This window comes from Macaca nemestrina, chromosome 13 (genome assembly GCF_043159975.1).
Source record: "Macaca nemestrina isolate mMacNem1 chromosome 13, mMacNem.hap1, whole genome shotgun sequence".
Lineage (NCBI taxonomy): Eukaryota > Metazoa > Chordata > Mammalia > Primates > Cercopithecidae > Macaca > Macaca nemestrina.
This window is the reverse complement of record NC_092137.1, coordinates 71,487,655-71,511,117: the sequence shown is the minus strand read 5'-3', so window position 1 is coordinate 71,511,117 and position 23,463 is coordinate 71,487,655. Positions and strand designations below refer to the sequence as shown.

Below are 23,463 nucleotides of genomic sequence, written 5' to 3'. Positions count from 1 at the left end.
GGGTATGGGGATGCTATCTTAGAGACAGATTTTTTTATCTAAAAGACACATGTTTCTTGCAGTATTCATTTAAATTATGTAAGCAAATAAAGCTTTAAACCAGAGTAGGCAGCCCTAAATGGATGTACACCTAATATACAACTTCAAAATACATGCAGCAATGTGACTAGTGATCCTGGAGTTGTGCACTATAGTGGCCCTGCTTATTAGCCCCTTCCCACTCTTCACTTCTTCACATTATTCACATCTCTGTTCAGTGCTGTTTCCTCAAACAATTCTTAAACTAACCATCCTACTTAAAATAGCCATTTCCCCAACCATCCCATAACTCTGCTTTATTTTCCTTTGTAGCATTTACTCATAACATACCATTTTATTATTTATTGGTTACTTTTCTGTTGTCAGTCTCCTTCACTACAGTATAAACACCATGGGTGCATCTTCATTGTCTTATTCATATCATATACCCAATTCCTTGATCAGAGCCTAGAACATTCATAGTAGACGCTAAATAATATTTGTTGAATGAATGTATTTATTTATGTATTTACTTATTATATTATTTAATATGAAGTATGTATTAGTCCATTCTCACACTGCTATAAAGAACTACCTGAGACTGAGTAATTTATAAAGAAAAGAGGTTTAATTGACTCACAGTTCCACAGGCTGTACAGGAGGCATGGCTGCAGAGGCCTCAGGAAACTTACAATCAGGGCAAAGGGGAAGCAAGCACGTTTTCACATGTTGGCAAGAGGGAGAGAGAGCTAAGGGGGAAGTGACAAACACTTTTTTTACCATCAGATCTTGTGAGAACTCACTCACTATCATGAGAACATCAAGGGGGATATCTGCCCCCATGATCCAATCACCTCCCACCAGGTCCCTCCTCCAACACTGGGAATTATAATTCAACATGAGATTTGGGTGGGGACACAGAGCCAAATCGTATCAAAGTATATAGCTAATATCTGTAATTGTTATTTGAGTTTGTCTTCTTCATTTTTATATTTTTCCATTCCTTCTGCAATCTCTTATTAACTTTGTGTCATGTATACAGTCAGCTTGAGAGGTGGGAGGGGGGGAGGCGGAGAGAAAAATGTATAAAGTAAGAGCTCCACAAAGAAATCCCCACTTCCTGTGGAATACAATTCGAAGTCCTTTGCAGGCAGATTGGACATCATAAATCCAAGAGGGGAAATAAAGTTTTATTTTAGTTTTTATTTATTTATTTTTGAGACAGAATCTCACTCTGTTGCCCAGACTGGAGAGCAGTGGTGTGATCTTGACTCACTGCAACCTCTGCCTCCCGGGTTCAAGTGATTCTCCTGCCTCAGCCTCCAGAGTAGCTGGGACTACAGGCGCCCGCCACCACGCCCAGCTAATTTTTGCATTTTTAGTAGAGACGGGGTTTCAACATACTGGCGAGGCTGGTCTCGAACTCCTGACCTTGTGATCCGCCCGCCTCGGCCTCCCAAAGTGCTGGGATTACAGGCGTGAGTCACCGCGCCCGGCCAAGTTTTATTTTTTTAAAGCACTCAAGAAGTTAGGTTTGTTTCTAGAAAAGTGGAAGCATCCGTCGGCTTCCTTCCAGCGTCCCTTTGCTTCCTTCCAGCATCCCAAGGAGCTTAACTCCTTAATTTTCCCTACAGAGAATAGCACCAGGTCCGAAGCAGCTTGCATCAAAGCTCTTCCTTTGGTAATTGACAGCTGGGGGAAATCCTACCGAGGCCCACCCCTACCGTCCTCCTTGCAGGCTGACAGGCAAAACTCGGTGGCAGTGGCTTCCAGCTCAGCCAATAGACGAAGCTGGAGCAAGAGTCTGTGTAAACAAACCCAGAGTGAGGCGCTTGGTCTCCTCCCCAACGAGTGGGCCGGGCGCATCCTTGGCCCAATGCCTATCCCAGGCTAGCGTAGCGTCCTTTCAGCCAATCAGAGCCGGCGTCTCCCGCAAGGAGGTGTTCCACCACAGGAAAAAAAAATGAAGGAAGAGAAAAGACAGACATTAAAACCAATCAGAAGCTGAAACTTCTGAGAGAGTGGGCGGGCACTGCTTCACATTTAGACCAATAAAAACCACATATGCCATTCTAGGTGACCGAACGGCATCCTCTTCGGCCCAATAGACGAATGGGGCGGTGCCCGGCAACCAATGGCTTGGGTTCGGGGGCGGGGCGAGGAGGTAGTGTGCAGTAAGAGGTAACCTGGCAAGTGGTAGTGGCGCTTCTCGGGTTCTGTGCTTCACGCTTTGGTACTAAAGGCCGAGACTGTTCTGGCGACGGCGACCTCTACGGCAACAGCTTAAGCTCTCGGAGGAGTGGCAGAGTACGATCTGAAGGAGGGGCTTCTGGTCAGCCCAGGTGGGCTCGGGTGCCCGGGCTGCTGGGGAAAGGACTCGAGGGAAGCGCTGTTCTCCTGGCTCTGGGGGCGCCCTGCGCCTCCCTTTCTGCCGCCGTCGGGGCTGTGAGGGGCGGCACGCGCCTGCCCGAGCTCCTGTGGGCAGGGAAAGCGCACGGGATCCCACGTCGCGACCATCGGCGAAAAGGGGCGTCCGCTGGGGTCAGCCCCTGCCCCTCCGGGGCGATAGGGGGTTTTCGTCCCTTTCCCCCCGCACAGGTGCTCTGTTTCCCCCTCACCCCTACCCCCACCCATGTTCCTGACTCCCCTCAGCGTCCTCCTAACACTCGAACCGGATTCTTGGCCTGAGTCCCATTGCTACCCAGGTGCAACAATGCTAGGCAAATTGACCCGCGCGGCATCCCCCGCCCCTCTCCCCGGGCTGGAGGGGAGGGATTGCGCTTCCTGCCCCTCCCCCATTCGCGGGCCCCTGCGCGTCCTCTGCCGTTTTATACTTGCTCCATCTCCCGATTGACTCCAGCCCTCATTCTTCATGCCTCATTTGCCTGGGAGACGTTCGCCACTTCTCTTGTGCCTTGCGGTCCGTGAGTGAGTCCATCACCCCCGACCAACCTCTAAATTCCATTCTCATCTCTCCAGAAAACTAACATTTTCCACTTGCCTCTTCCAGGCAGCTGAAAGGTGAACCGAGAGAGGCAGAATACGTTGAACAGGGAGTTTGGCAAGGTTGGGAACTTTAATCGGTTTTGTTCATGGTAAACTGTTTTTGCCTTCCTTAAGATGGCATTTGATCATTATACCCGCTCTAGAATCTTTGTCCTAATGCCGTTCTTTTGGTGGTAATTGCTGAAAATGCAGTTGAAAAGGGCTAACTAGAAGCAAGGGATTTAAATTTTGTTACTATTATTTTAAGTAAATTGAATTGGATTATACTTTAAACAGCTTAACTGGGGTTTCTGGGAGTTTGCAGTGTAAGGACCTGGCTACCCTATTTTGTCATAAAATACAGAACATACTTAGTTGTACAGCACAGTGTGATTTGATCACACCCAACCTATGAATGGATAATAACAGCATTGAATCTGTTTAAAAACAACGTTCCCTATTCCCTTTTCACCTTCATAGTATATTCGTTTGGTTTCTAGTAATGTCGGTTCTAGCCATATGTTTCTAGGTAATAGCACAAACTAAGTTGTGCCTAAGTAAAATTATACCAATAATTTTGTGGGGAAAAGCTAATGCACTGCTCTTAGTTTTGATTAAGATTTTAGATGTTTGAAAATATAAATTCAGATATTGGATGGTGAGGGTTTTATTTTGGAGGTTGAAGGAGATTGAAGTGTTGGGGTAAGACTGATAGGCTCCTTTGGCTACTTGTATATCGGGGTAGGGAGAATATACAAGTTTACAAAATCTTGTAAATTCTCACAGTGCTTAGTTTCCTGACTTTAGAAAAATTGGAATTGTTTTTCCTAGCTTTCAGTGGAGAAATGTAAGCTGTGAGTTTAACATCATGTTAACTGTGTTTTGGCCAGAATTTTGCAAGCATTTGTGAAAAAAATTATATTGCTTTCCTTATCCTGTTTGTAATGTATATATCAATATGCTTCCTTGTATTTTACTGTGGTAAAATTGTATCTTGCATATAAAGAAAAAAGTCTATTATAGTGAATTAAAAGAAATCTTTACTCTGAGGTGGCAGCCTTGTCTAATGGACCATATGTTTAAGCCTTGTTAATAAATCACACTAGAGCCTAGCACAGTGGTGTGCGCTTGTAATCCCAGCCACTTAGGAGGCTGAGGCAGGAGGATTGCTTGAACCTAGGAGTTTAAGACCAACCTGGGCAACATAGTGAGACCCCATCTCAGTCAATCAACCAATTAATCAATTACACTAAAAAGAGCAAGATCTTAAAACTGTTCCAACAAATGACTGGGTGTCTAAAACAATGAAAAGAGTTTATGAGAGTTACAGCAGTCATCAGAGAAAAATCCTGGACAAATTGCAAATCTGTACCAGTTGTGAATTGCTATGACTGCAGCTGAAAACCAAAGTTATTTTTGTACAGTCTTTTTTGGGAGTATTTGTGTTTAATAATAACTTGTTTGCAAATTTAGAGGACTCTAGCTATGATTTCTTCTTAGAGACCTTGACCTTGAGGACCTTAGAGACCTTGACCTCACAGTTTAATGGAAGAGAGAACTAGAAACCAATAATTTAATGCAGAGAGTGAGGTTCTGCAGTACAAGGAATATACAGGGTTCAGAGAAGCACGATGGCACCATGTTCCGACCTCATCTTCTACTGCCCTAGACTTCCTGAAGTGCCATTTCCTGAACCTGCCTGTTCTTTTCCACCATCTGCACCTCTCTCTGTAGGCACCATTCCTTGCAAGCCTTTTCCACACCTTATGTGCCTGGTGAAATTCTTTTTCTTCAAAATCTTGAAGCCTGCGTCTGCCTCATCCAAATAATTGTTTTTGCCTACTTCTCTGTTATTTCTTTATAAATAATTATAGTCGATTCTCATTATTTGCAGTAGTTATATTCTATAAAGTTGCCAAGAACACTGGATTATCAAATATTCAACCCTTGTTCCTAGGGAAAATATATACATATATAGATATCTCACATAGATTACAATCTTAATTCCTAAAAACAACTCATCCTGGTAGATTGAATTTTCTTTATTTACAAAAGAATAAAGGAAGTACAGAAGTGTTAAGCGATTTGCCTGAGGCCGCTCCACTAACAGGTGCCAGAGTTAAGATTCAGACTCGTCCAGATGGCCCCAGAGCCAGAGCTTCTTGCACTACGCTGCACTGCCTTCTGCTGTCTCTGTCCTCTGGTCAGTTTTGTATGAGAGCTGAGACGAGGCTGAGGGTCACCTTATTTGATCTTAGCTTGGGACGTGGGCAAGGAGTGACATATTTTTCACTACTATGTATATATCCGTGAGTCACCTTGAAAGCTCCACAAGTATTAATTTGGGGATTACAAAGACATTTTAGCAAGTAAGCAAATTTGCAAATATGAGATCCACAAGTAATGAGGATGAACTGTATTTGTAAGGGACTGCTAGGGTCTGTTTCATTTTTAGCCTTTTCCCCAACAATGTGGAGTATTTCTTTAGCTTATTTGATAGTTTGTACATTTATTCATATATTTATTCATTTATCATATATTCATTTGTTCAGTTTGTTCATTTATCATATATTAAGCACTTACTATAAGTCAGACTCGGCCGGGCACGGTGGCTCACGCCTGTAATCCCAGCACTTTGGGAGGCTAAGGCAGGTGGATCACGAGGTCAGGAGTTCAATACCAACCTGGCCAGGATGGTGGAACCCTGTCTCTACTAAAAATACAACAAAATTAGCCAGGAGTGGTGGCAGGCGCCTATAGTCCCAGCTATTCAGGAGGCTGAGGCAGAGACTTGCTTGAACCCAAGAGGCGGAAGTTGCAGTGAGCCAAGATCGCGCCACTGCACTCCAGCCTGGGCAAGAGTGAGACTCTGCTTCAAAAAAAAAAAAAACACAACTTGTTTTTTGTTTTTGTCTTTGTTTTTTTGAGATGGAGTTTCGCTCTTGTCGCCCAGGCTGGAGTGCAATGGCACGATCTCAGCTCACTGCAATGTCCGCCTCCTGGGTTCAAGTGATTCTCCTGCCTCAGACTCCAAGTAGCTGGGATTATAGGCTCACACCACCATGCCCAGCTAATTTTTGCATTTTAGTAGAGACAGGGTTTCACCATGTTGGCCAGGCTGGTCTCGATATCCTGATCTCGGGGGATCCTTCCACCTTGGCTTCCCACAGTGCTGGGATTACAGGCATGAGCCTCTGCATCCAGCCTCAAACTCTGCTTTAATCTGTGGTGAACAAGCTAGAGATTAAGGTCCTGCCCTGTGGATTTTATATTTGCATAAGAAAGACAGATACCTATGTCAGGAGCTCCGGGGAGAGGCCTAGGTTGGAATTATAGATTCACTTGACCAAAGTAAACCTGGTGTGCCTGCTCCTACTTCACATCCCCAGACATACTTCCAGAACATTTCTTTTCTATTTTTGTGTAAAAACTTTTCCTTTTGAGCCTCTCTCCATTGTTGCATGTCAGCCTCTACTTGTCTTTTGTTGATTTTGAGGCCACTTACCCATGTAAGTGGCAGGATATCACAGAAGAATCATGCTGACCTGAGTCTTTGAATTATGGTTCTGCTGCCTACCAACTGAGTTCCTTTGATCAAGCTCTTGGACTTCTGAGCCTGTTTCCTGATATCAAAAGTGGTATATGATATGTTAGTCCCTGGTGGGTTGCAAGGAAGAGGCACACACGTATCAGCTTTGGTGATGAAGGCTGAATGTAAACTTGGATGGGAAGTCGTCTAAGCAGCCATATTGTCTCTTGGCCCTAGTACTTTCAAAACCTCATAGAACATTAATTTAGCGGTATTTAGTATTTGAGCTCTGAAGACCTGCCCTCTTTTCCTTCGTTCACTCAACATTTGTATTTTCCAAGAAAGAATATCTGATTGGATTAGTCTGTCACTTTCTAAAAACAGAAGACCCCTATTAGGGAGAATTTTGAGCAACGCCATGTCTTTGGTGATTGATCTCCCTGAAGTTCAGCCTATATGTTGTCCTTAGCTGAAGCACTGAGCCCTGGTCCAGTCACTTGTGGCCAAAGAAGTAAGGTTGGTTGTATGTATTATCAATCACACAGATATGCTACAGATATGCTTTTTGTGTATGCCACACTCGCACAATAGTTGTATTGTGTCTGGAGTTGGTTCCTGTCTGTGGGTTCATGGTCTCACTGACTTCAAGAATGGAACCCCAGACCTTGGCAGTGAGTGTTACAACTCTTAAAGATGGCACAGACCCGAAGAGTGAGGTTTATTGTGAAGCATGAAAGAACATGGCTTCCATAGCGTGGAAGGGGACCCAAGCAGGTTGCTGCTGCTGGCTCCGGTGGCCAGCTTTTATTCCCTTATTTGTACCCTCCCGTGTTCCGTTTCTGGCCTATCGAGAGTGCCCTTTTTTAATCCTCCCCGCAATTGGCTACTTTTAGGATCCTGCTGATTGGTGCATTTTACAGAGTGCTGATTGGTGCATTTTACAGAGCACTGATTGGTGCATTTTACAGAGTGCTGATTGGTTTGTTTTACAGAGTGCTGAGTGGGGTGTTTTGCAGAACAATGACTGGTGCATTTTACAATCCTCTTGTAAGACAGGAAAGTTCCCCAAGTCCCCACTCGACCCAGGAAGTCCAGCTGTCCTCACCTCTCGGTATGACTGTAGCATATTCTAAAAGAACCCTTTGGAGAGTTTCTTTAGAAGACAATTGACAGTATAGAAGTTCTACAGTTTCATGGCCTTTTGTCCAATTCAAATACTTATCTAATGTAATCATAGATAATTGTTAATAAAGAATCTAACAAGGTAATTGACACATGTCAAATAGTCAATACATTTCCCTTTTGGTGTTGCATTTAGTATTATAGTGTGGTTATTTGTTCATATGGCTGTTTTTCATACTAGACCATGAGCTCCATGAGGGCAGGGTCTACAGTTTCAACTGTAGGAATTCTGAACTCTTACTAAAAGAATGGGCAGATAGAAAGGCTTCCCAGAGAAGGTAGTATTTAAGCTGATTCTTTAAGGGTGAGTAGGAATCCTTTCCAGGTGAATAAAACTTTGAGATGTCATTCCAAACAGAGTCTAGCAGGTGCAAAGGCACAGAGATAGAGATGGTGAAGTTTACTTATGTGCTCTTTGTATTAAAAATAAGTGTTCTTTGTATTTTTTTTTTTTTTTTTTTTTTTGAGACGGAGTCTCGCTATGTCGCCCAGGGTGGAGTGCAGTGGCCGGATCTCAGCTCACTGCAAGCTCCGCCTCCCGGGTTTTTACGCCATTCTCCTGCCTCAGCCTCCCGAGTAGCCGGGACTCTTTGTATTTTTAATACAAAGAGCAAATAAAAACAAAAATTAAAAATCATTTAGAGGAAAAACTATACATGGGCTTGGCCGGAGGGCATGGCACAATTGAGTTAGCTATGACCATAGACACTCAGTAATGGATGGAAGTTTTAGGGAAAGAGTAAAACATTCTTAGGTTGTTGGCCAAGTATCTAGAACAATTTAGAAATACAGGTAATTGAATTCTGGGAATGATTACACTGTAGTGAAATCATTTACTTCTTCTCTGCCTGTGAAGCATATATGTGTTGCACACTGTTCAAGGTCCTGAAAATGAGACTTCTTCTCAAGGAGCTCATGAGCAATCAAGGGAGACAGATGGGTGAGCAGCTGATTATCATGTGACAAGTGAGGTAATAGAGGTATAACAAAAATGCTATCTAAACAAGAAGAAAAGAATAATTAGTAATATATGGAGTGATGGGGAAAGATTTCTCAAATGAAGCTGGCCGGGCGTGATGATGGCTCACGCCTGTAATACCAGCACTTTGGGAGGTGGGAGAATCCAGGAGTTCAAGACCAGCCTGGTCAACAGAGCAAGACCCTGTCTCTATATTTGAAAAAATAAATGTTTTTTTTTAAAATGAAGTGATATTTGAGCACTCTGGAGCACTGTACAAATATAGGACAGACTGAAGGAATGTATCCACCTTAATTTGAGTTAACATTTTTAAACATTTTATATTGCAGAAATAGTATATATTAACTGTTGTGAAATTAGAAATAATTGATTGTCTAGGAGCGGGGTACTACAAAGTACTCCACAGATCCACCATACTGAGACAGTGGTTAGTGCTTTGATTTGTTTTGTTTGTTTGTTTGTTTGTTTGTTTTGAGATGGAGTCTTGCTCTGTCACCCAGGCTGGAGTGCAGTGGCCAGATCTCAGCTCAGTGCAAGCTCCGCCTCCCGGGTTTACGCCATTCTCCTGCCTCAGCCTCCTGAGTAGCTGGGACTACAGGTGCCCGCCACCTCGCCCGGCTAGTTTTTTGTATTTTTAGTAGAGACGGGGTTTCACTGTGTTAGCCAGGATGGTCTCCATCTCCTGACCTCGTGATCCGCCCGTCTCGGCCTCCCAAAGTGCTGGGATTACAGGCTTGAGCCACCGCGCCCGGCCTGATTGATTTATTTTATATTTTTTGTGCATATACATGTATTGTATACATACATATGCATGGTTAAATAGAAATGGTTCCTCCTAGGTGTTCTGTTTATCCATTTATTTTTATGAAATCACCAAAGAGTTCATTTGCTTTGTCCAAGGGAATCTTTTGTTACATGCTGCTGTACATAATGAAAACTAAAAAAGGGGCTAACTTTTCAGCCTAGTGACCGTGTGGGCTTGTGGTGATTTAAACAGAGGCCTCATGAAAGGCAGCTTCAGAAATGAATTTGGTGTGTGTAGGTGGTTATGCTTGGCATTATTGTTTGTACTAGTATGATAGGGATGACTTCTGTGCCTGCCATCAGGGAACTGGTGAAGTAAACGATGGTACATCCAAATGATGGAATACTGTGCAATTGTAAAGAAGAATGAGAAAGACCTATGTACTCATGTGGAAGAACTAGATATTGTGTGTGTTTTTAAAAAAGGAACAAGGAATGGTGTATGTATGGTATAGTGTATATGGTATGCTACTTTTTGTGTTGAGAGAGAAGAGTAGAATAAGAATATACATGGGTGTTTGCAGAGATAACTTCTGAAATGATATATAAGAAACCAATTAAAAGTGTTTGGCTGTGGAGGGAGAATAGGACTATGAATGGGATTTTGCCACATACATTTATAGATAGTTATATTTTAAATTTTTTTGAACTATGTATTTGTACACAAAACCCTCTTAAAAATAAGTGAATGAAGGAATGAAATGGGATTATGAGAACGAGATAAGAAAAAGTTTCTACAGGGCTGCCCATCTTTTTAGTACCCAGCGAATACATAGCAATAGCAGCAAAAATTGGAAGAGTTGCCCCAGGAAGGTGGGGAGTCAGCCTTTCCTTTGTCTTTTCCTCAATTTCATATATTTTTAAAAGTACTCTGAGAACAATAAAACAATTTAAAACAAAAATGTTTCCAGAACTTGTAAAATAAAAGGAATATGGGGCAGCTTTGTGTAGTGCACATCCCCAAAATGGGCTGATTTACCTCAAGAGGCAGGGAGTCAAGCTCTCTAGCCTACATGGGATACATACATGAGAAAAATAAGAAAAAGAATGGATGTGAAAAAAACACTTATCCCTGATTATAAAGGAAATCACATTCTTTTTACAATAATTTAACAAAATATAAAGAAAAACCTTTAGACTGGACGCGGTGGCTCACGCCTGTAATTCCAGCACTTTGGGAGGCCGAGGCAGGCGGATCACGAGGTCAGGAGATCGAGACCATCCTGGCTAACACGGTGAAACCCCATCTCTACTAAAAATACAAAAAAAAAAAAAAAAAAAAGGTAGCTGGGCATGGTGGCAAACGCCTGTAGTCCCAGCTACAGGAGGCAGGAGAATGGTGTGAACCCGGGAGGCGCAGCTTGCAGTGAGCTGAGATCGCGCCATTGCACTCGACAGAGTAAGACGCTGTCTCAAAAAAAAAAAAAAAAAAAAGAAAAGAAAAAAAGAAAAACCTTTAATTCTGCCACTCAAAACATTCTGGTTTGCTGCTTTTTATACTTTTTTATGCATATAAACATTTTTAAAAGTAGAATCATGAAATACAGTCTTTTGTCACTTACTATATTTTGGGCATGTTTTTGTGGCAGTAAATATATCCTGGCATCATCAATAGCTATATTAAGTGAATCATTGCCACTCCAGAGGTGAATTTCCTTATATATACATTTTAATGGACTCAGCAAGCATTTTTGGACTGAATTCATAGAAGTAGAATTTCTGGAGGAAAATAACAAAACAGTTTTAGGGTTTTTAATAGAAATTTTCAAATTACCCTGCAGGAAAATGGGTTCAGTATATACTCCCACCAACAGTGACGGAGTTCCAGTTTCCCCCTTCCATTTGTCATCTTTGCTCATCTTTAGGCAGAAAGTCTCATTGTTTTAATTACATTTTCTTTAATTTCTAGTGCTTTTGAGTCTTTTTTATATGCTTATTGGCCATTTTTATTCTTGTAGGAAGTGCCTGTTTCTCCATTGCCTATTTTCTGTTGGAAAGTATTTGTTTTTTTCTGAGTAATTTTATAAAATTATAAAATAATTTTATCTCTTCTATCATTTTTCTTTTTCTGAGTAATTTTAAAGATTTCTTTATAGGCTAAGGATACAAACCTTTTATCTGTCATTGAAGTTACCAAAACTGTCTCCCAGTAAGTTATTTGTCGTTTTGCTTTATTTTTTCTTTCTTTTTTGCTAGCCAAGCTCCAAAGTCACATTTCACTTTATTTTTATTGGGCTGAATGAAAGCATTTTAACTTAGTGATTTTAGTGTAAACAGGAGTAGAGCAGAATGTAATTATCTAGGTCTCGGTCTGTCACCCAGGCTGGAGTGCAGTGGCATGATCTTAGCTCCTGCAGCCTCAAACTCGTGGGCTCAAGTGATTTTCTTGCCTCAGCCTCCCAGATAGCTAGGACTACAGGTATATGCCACCACGCCCAGCAGATTTGAAAAATTTTTTGTAGAGATATGAATTTGCTATGCTGCCCAGGCTGGTCCTGAATTCCTGACTTCAAGTAATCCTCCCTCCTTGGCTTGCCAAAGTGCTGGGATTGTAGGCGTGAGCTACTGCTCCCAGCCCAGAGCTTATTTTTGTTTGCTAGTGGTGTTCTTGGTATCTTTTCATATTTGAGGCTTTGTTGCTAGTGTGAGGTATTACCCTCACCATCTGAGGTTTAAGGACTTTTGTTTTTAATACTGAATACGGAACCATTTAGTTCTGCATCTTTGCAGGTAACACAGTGTGCCTACCAGGACTCTGTTTCATATCCATTGAAAGCAAGAAGCAATACAGTAAAACTTTGCCTGGGTACAGGCTTTGAAAGAATGAAGTATTGTGGTTTAATTCTGTTAACTTGGAAGTTATGAAGGTGAAAAAAATTCAAAACTTTAATTTCCTATAGAATGTAATTCAAAAGTATAGACTGGGCATGGTGGCTCACACCTGTAACCCCAGCACTTTGGGAGGCCCAGGTGGGCAGATCACCTGAGGTCAGGAGTTTGAGACCAGCCTGACCAACATGGTGAAATGGTGAAACCCTGTCTCTACTAAAAATAGAAAAGTTAGCTGGGCATGGTGGTGGACTCCTGTAATCCCAGCTACTCAGGAGGCTGAGGCAGGAGAATCACTTGAACCGGGGAGGCAGTTTTCAGTGAGCCAAGATCATGCCACTGCACTCCAGCCTAGACAACAGTGAGACTCCGTCTCAAAAAAATTAAAATATATATATATAGCCAATAATTCCACTTTTCTTCTCTTAGTAAGTTTGGACATTCAGATCTACTTGGCGTTTTATTATAGAACTCCTAGTGTTCCTGAGACTTAACATTGTGAAGATCCTTTTCTAAAACTTTAGATGTAAGAGGACGTAAGTAGTATTGTATGAGATCAGGCTGAATGAGAATTGACACCTGTAAATATACTTTTTAGACTAAGTCTCTGATTGCCATTTGTTCTTATTTAACTCATAAAAATAAAACACGTTGGATGGAGGGTGAGAGTAGAAAGGAGATAAATGTCTTTTAATTGGATGTCGTTATTTCATATCAAGATAGAATATACAGTATCCCTGGCTTTGGGCCTACAGAAAGAAACGCATTTTTCTAAGTGCTACATGCCAGAGGTTCTTGAACACCTGGAGGGCTTATGGCAACACAGATTGCTGGACCCTATTCCAGAGTTTCTGATTCATCAGGTCTAGAGTGGGGCCTGAGAATTCTCATTTATAACAAGTTCTCAGGTGATTCTGATGCTGCTGGTCCAGAGACTACATTTTTGAGAACCACTCTTATATACTAAATATTGTAGAACTCTAGAAGAAAGCTGTTTGGTCTGGGATGAGAAGCACACAGGTTATGGAGCAAATCATGACAGATTCAACCCTTGATCCCAGCCTAGTGTGGAGTTCAGGTTACAAGCAATACGCAGTGACATAACACAATTCTTGTTTTTTTATGATTGGAAGTCATAGCCAAGTATCTAGTGAGAAACTCCGTTTCATTTGCAAGGCTTAGAGAGGCCAGGAGATTCTAGTCAAATAGGATTTAGTGATTAACCCCATGAGAGTACGAGTTATTTATGTCCTTTTTCTCTCCCCCATCACTTAGCATTTAGCCTTACTTTAGAAGGGCCTTGTATTTTTTAAAACTGGTAAAGAGCTTTGAGTACTTATTAAATTGAAACTTTTGTGTGTTTTTAAAGATATTAGACATGTTTCTTAAGATTATTTTAAACAGTAATGTAGGAGAATAAGAGAAACTTTTTCCAAAAAAGAAATCATTGTGATTATTTTATCTTATTGGAATGTTGGATAATATAGTCTGCTTCATTAATCATCAAGCATGCTATGGGTTTTCCATTTTTATAGGATTTGTACCTCAACTGAGGTAATACTGGTAATTCTTGTACTCCATTTGAAGATGAAAAATCAAGGCCAAAATCAAAGACCTGGCATAGAAGCTGGGTAATGAAGACAGCTTCGAAGGAACACATAGATACACACACACATAGATACACATATATATAAAGTACACACTCATATATTTTTTAAAGTTTTATTTATTATTATTGTCAGCACAGAGATATCTGTGAACTTAGGCATCATATGTAGAATCTATAGAATCTTTGGGTTGAAGAGAAAAGAAACTCTGGAAGCCACACCTTTTCATAGAGGAGTTTTGCTTTAACAAGTTTTTCTTGCTTGTCAACACTAACTTCTATCATTCCACAGCTAATAGCCTCAGTTGACCAGCTGGTTCAGCCTAGAATGTTTGAAGGAATAACTAGTATTACAAACAGTGGGTTAGGAAGATTCCCTACTTGGAAACATTCCTGTTTTTCTCCCCTTACCCCTCAGAGAAGAGTTTGAGTGAAGAAGAGTAGAACTAGAACCCACAGATTAAACTGGTGGCTCTGAAGCTTGGCTGCACATCAAAAACAACCCAGACTGTTTTCTAGAAAACCATACAGATTTTGCGCCCCACCTTCAGACCATCTGAATTGTGATCTCCTAGGATGGAACCTGTTTGGGAGGTGGGCGGTCTGCATTTTTTTTTTTTTTTTTTTTTTTTTTTGAGATGAAGTCTCGCTCTGTCACCCAGGCTGGAGTATGGTGGCACGATCTTGGTTGGGTTGCATTTTTTAATAACTTTCCCAGGTAATTTTATGTAGGCTCCTGGACTGTATGCCTCAGATCAGATCAGTGCTAGACCCAGGTGAATTTTCACCAGCTTATTGTGAAATAAGAAATATAAGGACCACATAGTATTTTTCGTAACATCAAATTTATTCAGTTTAAAGAATTGTCCTTTGCATTGAATTAAGGCCTTCTTGGGTTTTTTTGGTGCTAAAATATCCTTTTATAGAATGATATTGATAAGGATGTTTTTACCATCTTTGTATGGTTTTTGTTGTTGTTGTTGTTGTTGTTGTTGTTGTTGTTGAGACGGAGTCTCGCTTTCACACCCAGGCTGGAGTGCAGTGGCCGGATCTCAGCTCACTGCAAGCTCCGCCTCCCGGATTTGCGCCATTCTCCTGCCTCAGGCTCCCGAGTAGCGGGGACTACAGGCGCCCGCCACCTCGCCCGGCTAGTTTTTTGTATTTTTTAGTAGAGACGGGGTTTCACCGTGTTAGCCAGGATGGTCTCGATCTCCTAACCTCGTGATCCGCCCGTCTCGGCCTCCCAAAGTGCTGGGATTACAGGCTTGAGCCACCGCGCCCGGCCTTTGTATGGTTTTTAATTGGAATCCTATATTGTCCTCAATGTGTTTTAAAATCTGTTGGTTTATGAAATCCTAAACACTGAATGCCTCTGATCTAATCATCCTTGGAAATTGTTTTTTAAATTCTTTGGAATACAGGTCCATAGAGGGTCCAAAGCCCTTGGAACTAGACAACTCTCAGAATTCAGAATTTTTCAGATTTAGGAAGATGCTTTCTCTGTGTTACGAATGCCTCAGTGTGTCTGGTGCAACATCCTTAGTCACATACATTAATATTTCTGAGCAAAACAGGAGTATTCACACTAAGTGGGTAGATAAAGGCTGTATATAGCTTCATATCAGTTCAGACTAACTTTTACTGTCCTGTAAGTTTTGACATAAAGCATATGAAAAATTCATGGTTTTTAGAGCTGTTTGGATATTGGAATTGTGCATAATGGATTGTAGAACTATTTGGAGGATTGCTTTCTCATCCTAAAAGTATTAGCAAGCTTCAAATTAAATGGAGCTTCATATGTTCATGGTAGGGAATGTAATTTATTTTGATTTAAATAAGCTACCATGTGCTGTGATTGGTTTGTGTTTTCCTTCCAAAGACCTCAGTACTTTTGTTGAATAGCATTTTTCTTCAGCATGGTTCCCCGAACCCCATTTGTAATATTTGAGATCAAATCAGAGTTTTCTATTATAGCCTTTCTGAACCTAAAGTGGGAAGTGTGAGACTATGGGGTAGTCACTACATGGGAGTGGTTAAGAACATGGGCTTTGGGACCAGAAAGACCTAAGCTTAAGCACCAATTCTAGTACTACTAGGTTATACTTTAGGCAAGGTGTTTAATGAATCTCTGGTGGCTCATGCCTGTAATCATAGCTACTTGAGAGGATGAGGCAGGGGGATCACTTGAGCCTAGAAGTTCAAGTCCAGTCTGGACATCACAGTGAGACCCCTGTCTCTAAAAAAAAAATTTAAATAAATAAATGAAAGGCGGAGTATTTATATGAAAAAAACTGGGAGACTAATAGTCCCTGCCTCATGGGATTGTTACGAAGATTAAAAGAGAGACCGTTACTGAAGTACTTAGAAGAGCTATTATTTTATTGCCATCCTTTCCACCTTGTATTTGGATAGATTACCATACTTGTTTTTTCTGTGTAACTTAATTGTCCAGTGGGATTCTCATTCCCTTAGAGGCCTGGAGAAACTTGTCTTAAATGCTTTCCCAATTCATAAATTGGGACAAATTCCCAATTCATACTAAGTCTTGCCATTGCAATTTAGACATAAAATCTGCCTCTTGAGTGGTTTCCACACCAAAAAATCCACAGACTCCTGAATTTTATATGGGCCTAATAGTCTTACTGAAAATTGGAAGTCTTAAGGTATAGTCCATTTTACACAGTGTGAGGCCTTTCATACTCTGAAATGTACGACTCTTGACTTTTTCTTTTTCACTCTGTCCAGCACTGTGCCCTCATTAGCCAGATAAATGTTCTCCTTTCTCCCAGGAAATGTTCTGACCTTACCCTTGTTCCTCAAGGACCCTCTTTCTCCCCCAGATTAACTTTCAAAGAGCTTTTCCAACCCAAAATGACACCCTTCCTGAAAAGATTTCCAGTGGATACTGTTTTCGCTACCTCATTACAGATGTGTTATGCTGCTTGGCTCCCCTTTCCCCACTTAGCTGAGGCAAACCTTTATTTCCAGAAATATGTCAAATAAAATGAACATGTGATCCCTTTTTGTGATTTTTGTTGGGATTCACAGTATGGATTTCTTCTAGTTTAGATAATTCCACTGTGGCAAGCTTTTATTCTTAGCGTACAGCACATGAAGAGAATGTTATAGTCACTTGGTGTTATTAATGCTAAAATAGTAAACAAGAACACAAAATTTTCTGGATTAGAAGTGTTCCCCCCGCTCCCCCCAGCCAGGCACAGTGGCTGACATCTGTAATCTGGCACTTTGGGAGGCTGAGGCAGGAGGATTGCTTGAAGCCAGGAGTTTGAGACCAGCCTGGGCAACATAGCAAGACCCCTTCTCTTAAAAAAAAATTAGGCATGCCTGGTGGTGCACACCTGTAGTCTTAGCTACTTGGGAGGCTGAGGTGGGAGGATTGCCTGAGACTGGGAGTTCAGTGCTGCAGTGAGCCATTATTGCACCACTGCACTCCAGCCTGGTCTACAGAGTGAGACTCTGTCTCTATAAAAATTAAAAAATAGTCTGGGCATAGTGGTTCATGCCTGTTATACCAGCACTTTGGGAGGCTGAGGCAGGAGGATCACTTGAGTCCAGGAGTGTAAGACCAGCCTGGGCAACATAGATGCCATCTCTATTAAAAAATATATAAATAAATGTTTTTTAATCCCTCTTGAGTAACTTGATTTGTCAAAAACAGATTCCAGAGTAGTGCTGTCACTGACTGGGGAATAACTGTTCATACTCAACGAAGAGTGCTCACTCACAGATCCTAACCCCTAAGGGCATGGGCTTCCTGCCTAGGAAATGAGATTTAGAATACAGCATTCTAAAAATGACAGTTAATCAACAGATTATTTATTAAGGACCTGGTGGGTGCACAGAGGCATGCTAGAAGCTATAAAGGACTTGATTCTTGCCCTCAAGAAACTTCCAAGATTATAGACTAGTCCCAAAACAAATAATGAGTGATACTCTCTCAAATATACAAGTAATCAAATGTGAGAGGGAGGTGAAAATGGGGAAGACCTTAGGCTCGGAGATTGTATTCAGGCTTTTATAGTGGCATTTTTTGATATAATTATGCATTTAAAAAACAAATTGTCATCATATCAGTCTGAAATGTATAGAGACACTTGTTGGTGAGAAAAGCTTTTTATATATAATAATTTACCCATAGGGATGTTTTTGATTAACGTTATCTGTTAAAGACTTCACAATATTTCCCCCATTAATAGTCTGTGTCTTTTTGGAGCTGATCTGGAGAAGTCGAGGACCACGTGCTAATTGCTGTTTGATGTTATTCTGGGAGGACAGTTGATTGGCTTTGGGGCGAGGAGTTGGAACTTGAGGACTAGAAGGCTCTGAGTCTAGAAATCTTGCCACTGACTTTTGGCAAGTCTTTTGATTCTACCTTTGAAACTGCCTTTAAATGCCTTGTGGAGTACATTTTATGACTGTTCTGTACATATCCAGTAGAATGATAGTGATATCACAGAACATCCTTGGGGCATTGTTTCTAAAAGTTTGGGATTGTTAATAGTTACCAGATTAAAAATATATGTAATATGTGTAATAAAGGTAACAATACATAAATTTGGAAAATGCTTGGTAAATTAAACAGGACTTTTCAGAACAATGAATTTACACATGGCCATGATTTTTTTTTTTTTTTTCCAAAAAACATTCACAAGACTGTAGTTTGTAGAACACTAGTTTGGGAACTGTTGGTGTAGGAATTAGGGTAATTAGGATTTGGACTATTCCAGGTAGAGAATAGTCACTATATTTGAAGAATTGTTCTTAGGCCTTTAGTCTTTCTATATATCAGAATTACCTATAGCAAATTAACAAGCAGAAATGCAAAAATTGGACCTTGGCTCAGGCCTAACAAGTCAGAATATCTGCAAAGTATGGATGTGGAAGAACTTCCAGGCGATTCTATATACTCCTAAGACTGAAAACCGCTCAATTAGAGTAGACCTTCTTGCCACTTGCTAAATGCAGTCTTTTTTTGGAGACAAGTCTTGCTCTTGTCCCCCAAGCTGGAGTGCGAAGGCGCAATCTCAGCTCACTGAAACCTCCGCCTCCTGGGTTCAAGTGATTATCCTGCCTCCCCCCACCCCCCACCTCCCCGAGTAGCTGGGATTACAGCCACCTGCCACCACGCCCGGCTAATTTTTGTATTTTTAGTAGAGACGGGGTTTCACCATGCTGGCCAGGCTGATCTAGAACCCCTGACCTCAGGTGATACACCCACCTCGGCCTCCCAAAGTGCTGCGATTACAGGCATGAGCCACCACGCCTGGCCAGCTAAATGCATTCTTAATCCTATTTGAGTATGCTTCTGTTTTTTTTTCTTGGCTCTGGTCCAGGGACTAGACTGTTGCTGTAATTAAGTTCAGTTTTATTATTCTTCCCAGAGTATCTGTATGCCAGTTTTCAGATTCCATTTCATCAGTGGGGCAAACTTATAGGTCAGTATAGGACAAGTTTTAAACATTAATGAAAAAGAGACTGTATTGTATTTATACTGTCTTTCTCATCTGGCAGCCTTGAGTTTAATTTAGAAAATGCCTCTATTTGTAATTTACCTTTGTTTTGATATAATTTACAAATGTAGAGATCACGTAAGTGATTTTCCTCTTTTTCCTGACTTCCTTGTCAACTAAAACGTTTTTGAAAACTTCTTGTTAACTTGTAATTGCAGGTAAGTTCCATTTTCTGTTTGCTTAAGCTCACTGACGTCATATTTGCAAGCACTGTTCTTGCATCAAATGGAAGATAACCAATGGAACATTTGTGCATTGAGGTCAATATAGGAAAGCTTAGCAGAATGACTACTTATTTGTTTTCTGTTAACGTCCATGCAGCTTCTCTGGAAATAAATGAAATGGAAGTACATGGGACAAAATCATTCTAATTCAAGATTTACCTGGAACCTTTTTTTTTTCTTTTTATTATTATTATACTTTAAGTTCTAGGGTACATGTGCGCAACGTGCAGGTTTGTTACATGTGTATACATGTGCCATGTTGGTGTGCTACACCCATTAACTCATCATTTACATTAGGTATATCTCTTAATGCTATCCCTTCCGCCTCCCCCGACCCCACGACAGGCCCCAGTGTGTGATGTTCCCCTTCCTGTGTCCAAGTGTTCTCATTGTTCAATTCCCACCTATGAGTGAGAACATGCAGTGTTTGGTTTTCTGTTCTTGTGATAGTTTGCTGAGAATGATGGTTTCCAGCTGTATCCATGTCCCTACAAAGGACATGAACTCATCCTTTTTTATGGAAATCTTGTATTTCCATAAAATACATTGTATTCCATGGTGTATATGTGCCACATTTTCTTAATCCAGTCTGTCATTGATGGACATTTGGGTTGGTTACCTGGAACCTTTTAAAAAAAATTCTATATACATGTCATATGTCTCCTCACCCCACCAAAAACTGAACTACTCCCACTTTCTCTTTTTTTTCCTTGATTCTTCACCAAATAATGGAGAAAATCTGATGGGTTTATTTACTTAGTAAAAGAAAATCTTGTAAAACAAGGAGACAGAAATTATTTTAGTGCAAAGTATGACATGCTATATAAAAATATGTTCTGGCTGGGTGTGGTGGCTCACGCCTGTAATCCCAGCACTTTGGGAGGCTGAAGCGGGCAGATCACAAGGTCAGGAGATCAAGACCATCCTGGCTAACACAGTGAAACCCTGTCTCTACTAAAAATACAAAAAATGAGCTGGGCGTGGTGACTCGCGCCTGTAGTCCCAGCTACTCAGGAGGCTGAGGCAGGAGAATTGCTTGAACCGAGGAGGTGAAGGTTGCAGTGAGCCAAGATCGCGCCACTGCACTCCAGCCTGGGGTGACAGGGTGAGACTCCATCTCAAAAAAAAAAAAAGTTCTATGTGGTTTTAAAAGGCTTTATAAAATTATTTCTTGTATTGCTTATGTAGCTTTAAAATGTTTATTTGTGTTTGTGTATGTGTATGACCCTGTGAAAAATTAGAAGAATAAACAAAAAGAAAGTTGGAGTTTGATGCATTAATCCAGCAGCTGTCTGGGCAGACCAACTTACACTTGGGGGATATAAGCATTCCTGCCACCAGGGAAGTGAAATTTCCTACCGTGGAGTAAGGATGTTTCATGTGGCTTTGTAATGGATAAAATCTTTCTCCTGATGCTCTTCCCACTGCTCTGATTTCGTGCTCACCATGCAACCACCTTTTACTAATTAAGCATCCCAGGCATTTGGATTTTGAATGGTGGGAATGTATTAGTTATTCGAAAATAAACAAATATTCCCTTCTGCCTTCCCAGGACCTACACTATCAACTATACCTTCTCCCTCCTGTATGTATAACCTGTCCCTCTCCACTAGACCCTTTCTGTGAACATTTAAACATGAACTAGACTTTCTAATCTTTAAAGATGTCATTTCCATGGACTTCATACCCCTCCAGTTTCTGTCCATCCCTGCCTCTTCCCTTGGCAGCTGGACTCTGAGTTATCTCATACTTGGTATCTCCTACGATTCATCCTACCTCCATTTGGCTTTCATTCTCATTTTTCTCCATGGAAACTGGTCTCGTTAAGGTCATCAGAGACTCCATGGTCCTGAATTCTATGGACACTTCTCAGTCTTCCACCTACTTGACCTTTCAGCAGCCTTCTGTATTTCTACTTTACTGGAATTGGATTCATTCCCTGTGGCTGCTGTAACAAATTACCACAAACTGGTGTCTTAAAACATTTATTCTCTCATAGTTCTGGAGGCCAGAAGTGCAAAGTCAAGGCATCAGGAGGGCCACTTTCCCTCTGGAGGCTCTAGGGGATAATTTGTTCTTTGCCTTTTCCAAATTCTGATGACTGCAGGCATTCCTTGATTTGTGGCCACACCACTCCAATCTCTGCCTCCATGGTCACATTGCCTCCTCCTCTTCTGTGTGTGTATTAAATCTCCCTCTGCTTTTCTCTTATATACCTATCGTTGAATTGAGGGCCCACCTGAATAATTCAGGATGATCTCCTTATCTTAAGGTCCTTAATTATATATACAAGCACCCTTTTTTCCAAATAAGGTAGGCTTCACAGATTCCATGGATTAGGACATGGACATATATATTTTGGGGGGCTACCATTTAATCCATCTGTGATGGACATCTGTGATGTCACACTCTTCTGATTGTCTTCTCAACGCTTCTTCTCAGTTTCCTTTTCATGTTGCCTTCCTTCTCTACTTGACTTTTGTGTGTGTCTGTGTGTTTGTGTGTGTGTAACAGAGTCTCGCTCTGTCACCCAATCTGGAGTGCAATGGCGCGATTGCAGCTCACTACAACCTCCATCTCCCAGGTCTAAGCGATTCTCCTACCTCAGCCTCCGAGTAGCTGGGATTACTGACATGCACCACCACACTCAGCTAATTTTTGTCTTTTTAGTAGAGATGGGGTTTCACCATGTTGGCCAGACTGGTCTCTAACTCCTGACCTCAAGTGATACACCTCCTTTGGCCTCCCAACGTGTTGGGATTACAGGCGTGAGCCACAGCGCCCGGCTTCTACCTGACTTTTTAAAATGTTCACACACATCAGTGCTGGGTCATGGACCCTCTTCTCATCTCACTTTGCATTTTCTCCATAGGCAGTATCCTCTATTCCTATGACTTCAGTTACCATTTATATAAACGACTACTCTAACTTTCTATATTTAGGCAGACTTCTCCTATTCTTGGTGCATACAGCCAACCTACTTAACGTCACCATTTGAGTGTTTCAGAAGCATTGCAAATTTAACATGTCCAAAATAGAACTCATCACCTTTTTTACCCCCACGCCCCTATCACCACCCAAGAAAAGTTTGCCCTTCCCACAGAGTTCCTTAGCTCAGTGAATGACATTACCATCCACCCAGTTGCTTGTGCCAAAATTATCCTTGATATTTCCCTCACTCTGACTCCCCACATCTAGTTCATCACCAGAAACCTCCTAAAATAGTTTTGGAGTCTACCTCCTTTCTTCTCACTGCCATCATCTTAGTTCAAGCAGCTACCCTTTTTTCATCTCGATTGGAGCAATAGCTTCCTTACCAGTCTCTCATTATTTAATCTCTGTCTCTCCAATCCATTTTCCACATGGCAGCCTGAGTGATCTCAAAATATGTCGAATCATGCTACAATGCATTATAAGGAATTTGAGAACTCCTTATAATGGCTTCTATTATGTAGGATGAAATCCAAAATCCTTCATGTGGTCTCTTAAGGTCCTGAATGATCTGATCTGGCCCCACCTGCCTCTCCAACCTCATCTCTCTTCCTTGTCATTCTCCGGCTGTATACATACCTACCTTCTTGTAGTTCCCAAAAGTTCCCTCCTGCCTTTGATTCATTGTACATCATTTTCTCTCTCATCCCTATTGCTAGTAAACTTATATTCTTTAGGTGTTGATGAAAATGTTTCTTGCTCAGGGAAACCTTTCTGAACCATCCCCCTCTCCTGGACTAGATTGGGCCCCCTATTGTTTTCTAATAGTCCCTTTTATAGCATGG

At 41.3% G+C, this 23,463-nt stretch overlaps 1 protein-coding gene across 4 annotated transcripts in view; it reads left to right on the top strand.

The window, feature by feature from the left end:
• The first annotated feature begins 2,166 nt into the window (after positions 1-2,166).
• Positions 2,167-23,463, top strand: part of LOC105465242 (poly(A) binding protein interacting protein 2B) — a 42,602-nt gene continuing 21,305 nt past the window's right edge. Inside the window, exons 1-2 of one of the 4 annotated variants that reach the window (XM_011713530.2) lie at positions 2,167-2,360; positions 3,029-3,113. The gene's annotated coding sequence lies outside the window, so the exon portion shown is untranslated. Of the gene's footprint in view, positions 2,361-2,918; positions 2,939-3,028; positions 3,114-23,463 lie in introns of those variants that run through there. The other 3 variants (XM_011713528.2, XM_011713532.3, XM_011713529.3) reach the window with 3 other exon arrangements.